Source organism: Ixodes scapularis, unplaced genomic scaffold, assembly GCF_016920785.2.
Source record: "Ixodes scapularis isolate PalLabHiFi unplaced genomic scaffold, ASM1692078v2 PGA_scaffold42__2_contigs__length_573088, whole genome shotgun sequence".
In the NCBI taxonomy this organism is placed as follows: Eukaryota; Metazoa; Arthropoda; class Arachnida; order Ixodida; family Ixodidae; genus Ixodes; species Ixodes scapularis.
Genome location: NW_024609871.1, coordinates 23,910 through 33,939, shown reverse-complemented (window position 1 = coordinate 33,939; position 10,030 = coordinate 23,910).

Genomic DNA, 10,030 nt, shown 5'->3' with positions numbered 1-10,030 from the left:
ACAGTGTTGAAAAGGTCTCCAGATGTGCATGCATTATTACCCAAATATATAAAAAAGAAATCTTTAGCCACATAAACATTTAGATGCTAAAGGGCTTGATGCAACACGCTGAATTCGTGATGCCGCTGCGACGCCTCAATGTTGTAAGGGTGATTCAAATATTTCTCCGAAACCAGCTATCTTCGAACTTCTGTCGTCCGCACTGTCTTATCAGTGCTGTTCCTACGAAGTGTCTAGTAATTTCTGTGGAAGTTTGCACATGCTAAGTCTGTTCAGTTGTGACTGCAGTGCGATAACAATCCATGCCCCTTTGCGAGTTTCACAAGTTGAGAAACCGTTGCCATTTTTAGGGGCGAAGCTCCTTGGGGGCTAGCCATGTCCGTATGTCCGTCCGATGTCCGGCGTCGGGCGCTCGTGCTCCCGTGCTCGTGTACGGCAAAAAAAAAAAACGCATCTCCACGTGGTGAATGATGTCAATTGGGGTGAAGCTCTGGTGGGTGCTTGTCTACGTAGACGGTGAGCCGCAGCATGCCGAGCCTTTCCTTCATTTTCATCCATGTCAGAAAGAGAATGTGTGGTATGGAACGTGGTTATATACGTATTTGAGCATTTGACCGGAGCGTGACATGGATAAAAACGAACGGAAGGCTCGGCACGCTGCGGCTCAGCGTCTACGCAGACAAGCACCACCAGAGCTTCGCCCCTATCAACATTATTCACAACGTGGAGATGCAGTTGTTTTTGGTCTGAGGGTCTGCCTTTTGTCGATATTTATCGAAGACTTTGTTCACAGAATGGAGGAAGTGTTTTCTTGCAAATAGTTGTGTATGAATTACTATGAAAATTCAAGGAAGGACGCGCATGGCTCACTGATAAGAATGGTTTCGTGTTTTCGGTGTTTATTTTTATTTCAAATTCAAAATTTTGTTGTTGTTGCTGTTGTTTTTTTTTTGTTTTTTTTTAGGGGGGAGGGGTTATTTTGTTCAAGATTTTGTGTTTTTTGTGTAAACTGGCTAAAGGTAAGCTGAACCACTTCTTTCAAATATAAATAGAGGTTGAGTCTAGGATATTTTTATCCCGCGAATCTGAATACCACGTTCGTTTTCCATTAAAATGTAACAAAACGCGAGAACCCACGAAGAAGCTCCGAACAGTAGTGACGTTATAAAAGGGCCTTTTGGGCCGCGAAGCTGTGTCGCTCGAAGGTTGCGCGTGCAATGGTCAGCTTGCAAGGTATACTCCCCCGCTCTGGTACCAGTCGTGACGTCGTTTTCAATCCTTTTCAAAAATAGTAAGAGTGCGCGTGCATAGCTTTGACTGGCAATGGAGATACGCGAGAGCGGAGACTCCGAAAACTCTTTTTGTGACGTCACACTCCGTGAAGAAGGGCCTTCAGCGGTTCTTTTGAAAATGATTTTCTGTAGCCTCCATGCACCAAATAAAAAACAAATCGATATTCGAAATTCTGAGGGTCAAATGAAGATGATTCAAGCGTGTTTCCTCAAATACAAAACCGCTTCAGCTTCCCTTACAACAAACCTGTACCAAAAAAAAAAAAAATAGCCCCCTGCAAAAAAAAAAAAAAAAAAGCGTTTTGTTTAAAAAGAAAATAAACACTGAAACCTCGAAACCCTACTCATAAAGAAGAAGCCGGGTGTCCGTCCACGTTCGCGCCTCATGTCAACATTCATTCTTCAGGAAAACTGTTATGTCGGATAGACAAGTGACAGGGGAGGATGTGACAAATCATTAGGGAATCAGCCAAGGTTTTTCCTATGCAATAGTTTGTGGCAGCATTGAGATTAGAAAAGATTTGATTCAGATAAATCCCAGAAAGGGTGCGCGGAAAAAAAAGTTTTATCACCCGCTTATGCCAGAAAATATTTCAGACGAGCTAGGAGGCCAAAGGCCATTTAACTTTTATTTCTATATGTACTGATGCTTACCCATGGGCGTCATATACGGGTGCTCTTTCTCGCTGTGGTTTCTTCTCTCCTACATTTTTTTTTTTTGCGTCTGCTCTTTCGTTTTTTCATTCTACACTTTTTTCTAAGGCAGCAAACTCGGATCGCAACGGGGGGATGCCGTCTTCCTCGAATATTGGGTAATAAACCCGCAATCACTGCTGCTGTGTGGTTGTGGTGAGTTCTACCAACGCCTCATAGATAACAATGTTGTAGTGCTGAACTTTTGTCAGTACCTAAAACGCACGGGGCACCGTTACTGTGATGTTTTGCACCAGATATATTTTCTAGGAAAGACCTAATGCGGTTAATAAATTAAAATAAACCTCATTTCCTTTTGCGGCCCTCAGTCGTAGCAGAACGAATCAAGCTTATGTCACCAGCTAACTTCTGTAATCTCTTTCACGGCATCACATTGGCACGAAGAACACGCTGATACATAGCTGACTGCCGCTCCTGCCCTCTTCAGTCTGCAACGTCCTCTCGTAAGGCAGCATGAAGACCGGACCATTTCCAAGAACCATATGATTTGTATCATACAGACCTATCAAAAGATTGCCTTCTGTTGGAAGCTGTGGAGTTCCAGCACAGTAACGTACACGAGGGCGAGCTCCTTGCTTTCAATTGAGCACCCACTGCACGGTCCCTCGTGGAGGGTGTGCGAAAGTCGAAGCTACGCGATCGTGCTACCTGCCTGTTCTGCGCTCTATAGTGGCAAAACAATGTGTACCTTTAGTATATTGTCCGCTAGAGCTCTGTCTGTCTATGCCGGAACTAGCGGTGGAGAAACTGCATCGTGCCGTCGCCAGTGGGAGGATCCTAATCTCCATCGCCAACAAACTTCATCGGAAGGGAACTGCACCGTGACGTGTCCGGTGACGTCGCCGAACTGTGTCGATTAAGTTGAAGCCACATCGTTTTTTTTTCCCTACATGGAATTTCGGAGATTCGCAAAACTCGGCAGTGAAGGGTTCTAAAAAGCAATACTCTGAAGTATGCGAAATGTATAGCGCAGAGAAATTTAATTAAGCTATTTATGTTGAAATTTGTCGCATGAAATGTTTAGTTTACTTAAGTTACACAAAAAATATTATCATTAGCTGCAGCCCTTTACGTCGCACAGGCAGGCGATCATGACCGAAAACTCGAAGAAGCGGAAGTCCTCGCGTGTCGGTCCACCAGATTAGCCTTCTGAGCGACTTTTTGTCAGAAACCCAAGTTTTAGTGAGGGCCGCCACTGGCAGTCCTCCGACCAAGCCTGAGCGGGACGAGTTGTAACACAGAATTGTGGACGAGCTGAACGCCCAAGGCCCGTCCATCAAAACGCGAGCAGAATGGAAGGGCCACCAGAATACTCATGTGTGCCACGCTTGAGCACGGGATTTGGGTATAACATGTGCTGCTCGGCCGTGTATCACTACTGCGTAGTGCAAGTTAAAAACATCAGGCTAGCAGTTGTACTGCACTGGCTAAGTTTGCTTATCTACAGTAGGTAACAGTGGCAAACTAACCTCCTGCTGTATAAACACCAAACGACAATTTTGACTTTGCTTGACTTCGTTAGTGCAACTTCTCCCGTGCTGCACGACAAAGAAAAATGGTTTCTTCGGGGGTTAAATTTTCGGTAAAGTACAAGGCGAAAAAAAGAAAGAAAAGAGGATATTTTCCTCAAGTGGGGTTCGTAGTAGAAGAGGAAGAAAAAGAAAATCAGTTGTTTTTCCCATGGTGTGTATGGTCTTTTCTTTGTGTGTATGTTGGTTCTAGTTCAGCTGGCCTTACACGAAGTGGTTGCTCTAAAATAATATATATATATCTATATATATATATATATATATATATATATGTATATATATATATATATGTATTTTTTTTAAGTATGATCCAATTAGCTCATCTTAAGCCGGTTACCGTTGCTTGGGGTTTCGCTTAGCCAAATCGGTTATTTGGGGTGCACTCAAACGAAAACACAATCCCGTTGAATCGTGTAAGAGTATTTAGAATATTTATCGATGACGCCGCTGAACGTGCATCGCTTGAAGAACTTCCTTTTTGTAAGCGCCTTCTCTGCTTGAGTTTGCTGGAATTACAGCCACTTTGATACGAGGCAATCGATGATAGAGTTGGTGACATCAACAAGTACCCGACTCACAGAGCACTGGTGAACACCAATGTTTTCATCGCTCCCGACGGTTCCCTGGAAGCCGCCAACGGCGTGGAAGCGTAGAGCTGCGAGGATCTGTTGTTCGACCGTCAGCACACGGGGCCCTCCGCGACGCCGCTGGAGCTCTCTGCGAAGCTGGTCGCACAGCCAGCGAATCACCCCTTTGGTCAGCCGGTATTCGCCCACAAACCTCGCATTGCTCGTCTGGAAAGCATCCCGGTGATCCCTAAAAACTCGATCCGCTGGCCAACCGAAAAGTAGAGATGCATATGTTAGGGTCGCCATCTTTTACGATGCAGAACGACCTCCGGCTTCGTCTCGACCGCTCAGTTTGCTGCATCGTCAAAGGGCATCGTGACGACATTTTGACGTCATCGCAAACTGCATCATTTTACGAGCATAGCACGAACTGCATAGGAAAAAACTAATTTTAATGTCATGTCACGTGACCCGAGAGGATAGCCAATCAGTGCTTGATGCCGTTTTCTACATAATTTAGTTTGCGTTCCAGCTTAGAGAGACAGAGCTGTGTATAGAGATAGTTTAGAGATTGGGAGGAGCGGGCAGAGCCAAGGCGTGCATCAGACGCAGGTAGAGTGCTTGGCATGCTCTCTACGCCAACAAGAAGCCGAAAGGAATCCCCCAGCAGTGGTAGCGAGAGACAGATATAAAAATAGCGTAAGTGTTAGATGTAGTAACTCTTCATGGTTGAAAATATCGGGCATGTGATGTTTCCATTATGAATATGCCAAAAGATGCAAGACACGAATGTGCCGCTCGAACTCTGTTTTGCTCGGACAGCGTGTGACAGCTGGAACGGCAGATTAATTAATTCATTAATTAATTTATTTATTTACTTACCTCCGAAGGCCCACATGGGTATGACATAGAGGGAGGTAGATAGAGTATCATCATAGTCGAACAATGTTTTAATTGTCTGAAATATAAACGGAAACGGAATCACGCTAACAGAGCTCAATAACGCGTTGCGTGGTGCAGGGTCACGCACACCAGCTTGAAGCAAGCTATAAGTTTTGAAAAACTAAAACAGAGGATATGTACAAGCGCTACCAAACAAGAAGGTGCATGGATAACCTCATAGTAAAGGCTTACTAAGCGTAGGTGGAATTGACAAGCGGATATGTAAAGGCACCAGACGTACAGGTACTACTTAGAAAAGAAAAACAAAATATAGTTCATGATATAAAGACACGTAACACGGAAGAAAACGTGTCATATTGGTTGTCTGTGCGATTTCACGTGCCAAATTCATTCGAGTCGACTATGGCCTGCAAAAGCGTGAAAAATTTATACAAGTCAGTTTTTTGCGAAGGGAGTATGAGCGTTGTTGGGATGATCATGACGAAAAAAGAGTGTGTGTGTGTGTGTGGGGGGGGGGGGGGGGTGGATGACGTTATTATCGTGACATTCAGTTGAAAAGTGAAAGATCTTATGAAAATGCGATAGCCTAACAAGATATCTTCTCTGCTAAAAGGCTTGCAAGCCAATCGATTTTTTTTTAAGTTGCGTGACGCTTACAGGTGTGTATAATTTTAGTATGAATCGAGTTGAAATTTTTTGAAGATAATCTAACCTATCATTTAAATACATTTGATGCGAGTTCCCAATTACAGGTGCATACTCCAACTTTGGCCTAAACAAAGCTCTCTATGCTGGTAGTTTCGTTTCTGTTATAGCTATGTACAAAGTTTTTCTCATAGATAAACAAGATTAATGAGCTCTTTTAAGAATGTAGTCTATATGAATATTCCCTCAAAACTTAGGAATTTGATGAACGCACAGATTTCTAAATGTCGTTACTTCATCTAATTTTGAATCTATGAGAGTGTAGCTTTGATGTAGATTGAAATAACGGTTCGTAAAGGTCATTGTTTCTAATTTTTTTAGATTTATTTGAATTTCCCATGTTTCACACCCTATAATTATGCTATTCAAGTGTTTTTGAAGGTCAATACATTTTGATTGGCTAGATATATGTGACAGTATACCATACAGTCGTCTGCAAATAATCGAAATTTCAGTGTAAGATTGTTAGGGAGGTTAAGAAAGATTGTTAGGGATGTTCTTGGATCACAAAAGCGGCCCAAGAACAGATCCCTGGGCACTACAGATTTGACACTTACGGGGGGTGAACTTTTGTCATTTGCTATTACGGTCCGCTTTCGGTTGTTGAGATATTCTCCAACCCACGTAATTATCTTCGCGTTAATTTTAAGATATTGATTTTTTTTAATGAGATGACCGTGTGGTACACGATCCAAGGCTTCACGAAATCTATGAAAACTGCGTTGGTAGGCGAGGATGCGCAGATGATGGTGTGCAGGTAAATTATAAGCTCGAATAGCTGAGTTTTGCTCAAGGAACCGTGTTGAAATTCATGCTGGGTAGGAAAATATATATTGTTTGTGGCAAGGTGCTTCAACACTGATGAATAGTTTATGTGTTTTAGAAGTTTAAATCGAACAGGATGCTAGGGATATGGGTCTGTAATTTGTTGCACAGATTCTGTTTCCAGAATTATTAATAGGGACTACATTTGCTAATTTCCAATCGGTCGGTGCACAACTGTTGTCAAGTGACTGCTGGAACAGGCTGGCAAGCAAAACGCCTGAAACACTTTTAGTCAGTTTTAGTCAGGGACTCAAACCGAAAAATATAACGTTTCGGTTACGGTTACGGTTACCGCTTCCTGTTGATAACGGTTTCGTTTCGGTTTTTTTACGGTTTTAATTTTTACGGTTTCGGTTACCGGTTACACGTTCATAAAAACCGGTTTATTTCGGTTTTTCCAATAATTTGTCTAATTGAAATGCTAGACAGTCATTTTAGAAAAAACTGTTTAAAGTAGTCTCAGATATCCAATAACGTGAAATACAAGGAACCTAGAAACGTCTTAATACTTCTAATTGGTCAGAAGTTGCACACGTTCCTAGCTCCAACTCTTTTTCACTACATCTACTTACATTATTTAGTTTGATGCCCGAGCATACATGTTACTTGTAGTACTCGGGGATCATCGCGTTCTATATAATAAAAATTAAAATAAACACCGCTACTCTGTTGTTTGGCACCATTTATAAACAATTACCCTAAGAAAGTTCCCACTTGATGCTGGAAGAACCATTCGCACTTTCTCGTCGCTACAGTTGATTTCAACCTCATACATGCAGGCGAGTCTTCGCTTCACTGAAGGGAGGAACAGAACTACAGCCATCCACTAGTAAAATACTGCTAAGTGGAATGAAGTAATAAAATTGAGAGCTGGGCTGGGCGGGCCGTGAGGCAAGAAGCCTTCGTGCAGCGAATGGAAAGTCCGCCGTAGTCGGGCGGCCCGTGAAAACTACTTGCCTCACTAAACACTGCCCAGTCGACTTCAGGTGCCTGCTGGGTCGAGTGGACTGGCGGTGTAGGTCCCGTCGCTTTTGACTTGTAGGCAGTGCTACCCAGGTCCGACTGAGAGTCTTCGACGACGCTTTGTTTGTCTGTAGTGTGTTCCTTTGTGTTGGCGTGGTTTTCCTCCTTGCCATCGTACGTGTCGAAGGAGCCGTCATCGGCGTGGAGCTCAATGACCGTCGGTCCTGCTGAGCCACTCCAGGATTCGCTCGGTGGCGGTGGTTGTCGAGTCGGGATCCATTGGGTCGTTTTCTTTGATCCAAGATCAAGCTCGGGCACGGTCGGCCGAGACGCCAGCCTCGCAAAAGAGCATGGGCGAGAATGTCCTCGACAGGAAAAACGCACAGGAGCGTCGAGGAGACGACTGTGCCGTCGATGACGGCACTGGTGGGTTTCGAAGACTCAGCGTAGCTGCCGGACTCACGATTAGGGGGCCTCTTCGACTTGGTGTCTGGGCGGTAGCTGGTGTGCGCGGGAGCACGAGGCGTGTGGCGTCCGCGTCGAAGCTGGTTGGGTAGCTGGTCGGGGAGCTCTCTGAAAACCTCAGACTCGAATCCTCGACGTCTGGGATAGGACTGCCGTCCTACAGTTCCCTCTCGCGACGACGTGGAAGAGTTCCAGTCTATCGAAAATGAGGTGCTGGTGTTCGGGGACCATGTCATCCCAGTAGAACCGATAGCGGGGGAGATGCCTGATCTCATGGACATCTCTCGTGGAGAAACTTAAGGTGTCCTGGGCGAGGTCGCTCAGAATGTCGTAGGCATGACGGACCCTCGCTCTGGCATGGGTGGTGGGGGCTCTATCAGAGGTAGTTGGATTGCGCTGGTGGCTCTGGTAGAAATGATTCTCGTAGAAGCCATACCTCCGGCGGTGGCAGGGGGAGGCCTCCGGCGATGCTGGAAGCGATCTTTCGGCGCGTCTGTGGATGTTCGAGCTCACCGTGCCGACGTTCGAATAGCTCGCGTTCACAGTTTTGCGAGAGAGACTGTTGAGACTGCTGGCCGTGTGGGGCGAGATTGGCCGGCCATCGACGATTGGAAGCAGGGCAGCTCTCAAGGTTCAGGCGTAGGAGGCAGAAATTTCATCCCACGTCTGTTGGACGAGGGTGGCGCTTTGGCGCGTTTGACGAGGAGGCATCCTTCTCCTTGGCTTTTTCTTTTGTCATGTTGAGAAGCCGAGAGGCGCGGCAGTGCCGGCGACGGTAAAGCCCCTCTATCCTAGGAGAAGTGGCGCCGTTCATTGTTGTTAAATGCTCGAGGCACGTGCGACGCGCTACTTCTGTGAAATTCATTCCGTCTGAAATAGCTAAGTGTTGCGCTGTGCCGCCATGATCTTCCCAAGGGCTGCACGTTGCACGTGCCTTGTGCATCGACGAACATTGCGCTACTTTTGAAACATGAAGGGGCTTTAGGCGGCGGGTGCCACTCGGTTTGAAGAAGGGTCCCGGCGCGGGAAGGAAAAGAAAACAACTCGGACACCCTTCTGACGTTTCCTCGCTCCTTCCACCACTCTCAGCATGAGCATATATATATATATATTGTATATATAATACAAAACGCCAATGTCAAACCCCTGACTTTTTTTTTTCTTTCTGTGTTGTTTCAAAATCGTCACTCGCGACACGTTTCACACTAAATGAACAACCTAAACATTATTAATGAACAGCAGGGCCCATTAAAGCCCCTTCATGTTTCAAAAGTAGCGCAAAGTGCGTCGATGCACGAGGCACGTGCAACGTGCATCCCTTGGGAAGGTCATGGCGGCACAGCGCAGCACTGAGCTAGATTTCAGACGCCATGTTCTTTCCAGAAGTGGCGCGCTGAACGTGTCTCGCGCGTTTCCACAACAATGAAGGCGCCACTTTTCCCAGGATACAGGGGCTTTAGGGCCCGTTTGCTCGAAGCGCTAACCGCGGCTAGAGTGAGCCGCAGTACCTAGGAGAGGGATTCTGAGATCATGTGACAGGGATCGGTAGGGATGCGGGAAAACATGGCGGTGCCCCGCAAAGTGAGCGCCGCTCGCTTCGGAACTAATATGTCGTTGTAGCTGCAATATCGCGCGCGTTAGTCAGTAACTAATGGTGCAGGAGGCTTTCGCTTTGCCTTACCTCACTTAAATCGCAAAGCATGAGCAATGACCTCGCCGCATTTTTAGATAGTATTTCGATTCTGGCCATTCTTAAGCCTAAATGAACACGATGATTGTCGGCATGCATGGAAACGTCTTTGGAAAGTGGATTGCCTTGACTCAATCGGCCTTGTATTGATAGCACACAAATTTCCCAAGCACCGAGGTGCATGCTACGAGTGTAGTTGCAGGCATTGCGCGTGCTGGCGTATGCAGTAGTAATATACCCGTTGCTCTGGGCATGGGGCGCGAGCGCGTCCGGAAGACTTACGCAAGACGCGACCAACTTTTGCTGGCTGCATCATCCGTGTGGCGCTGTAACGTTCGATTTTGCACGTGCCACGTTCGAATACAAGCCGCTGTC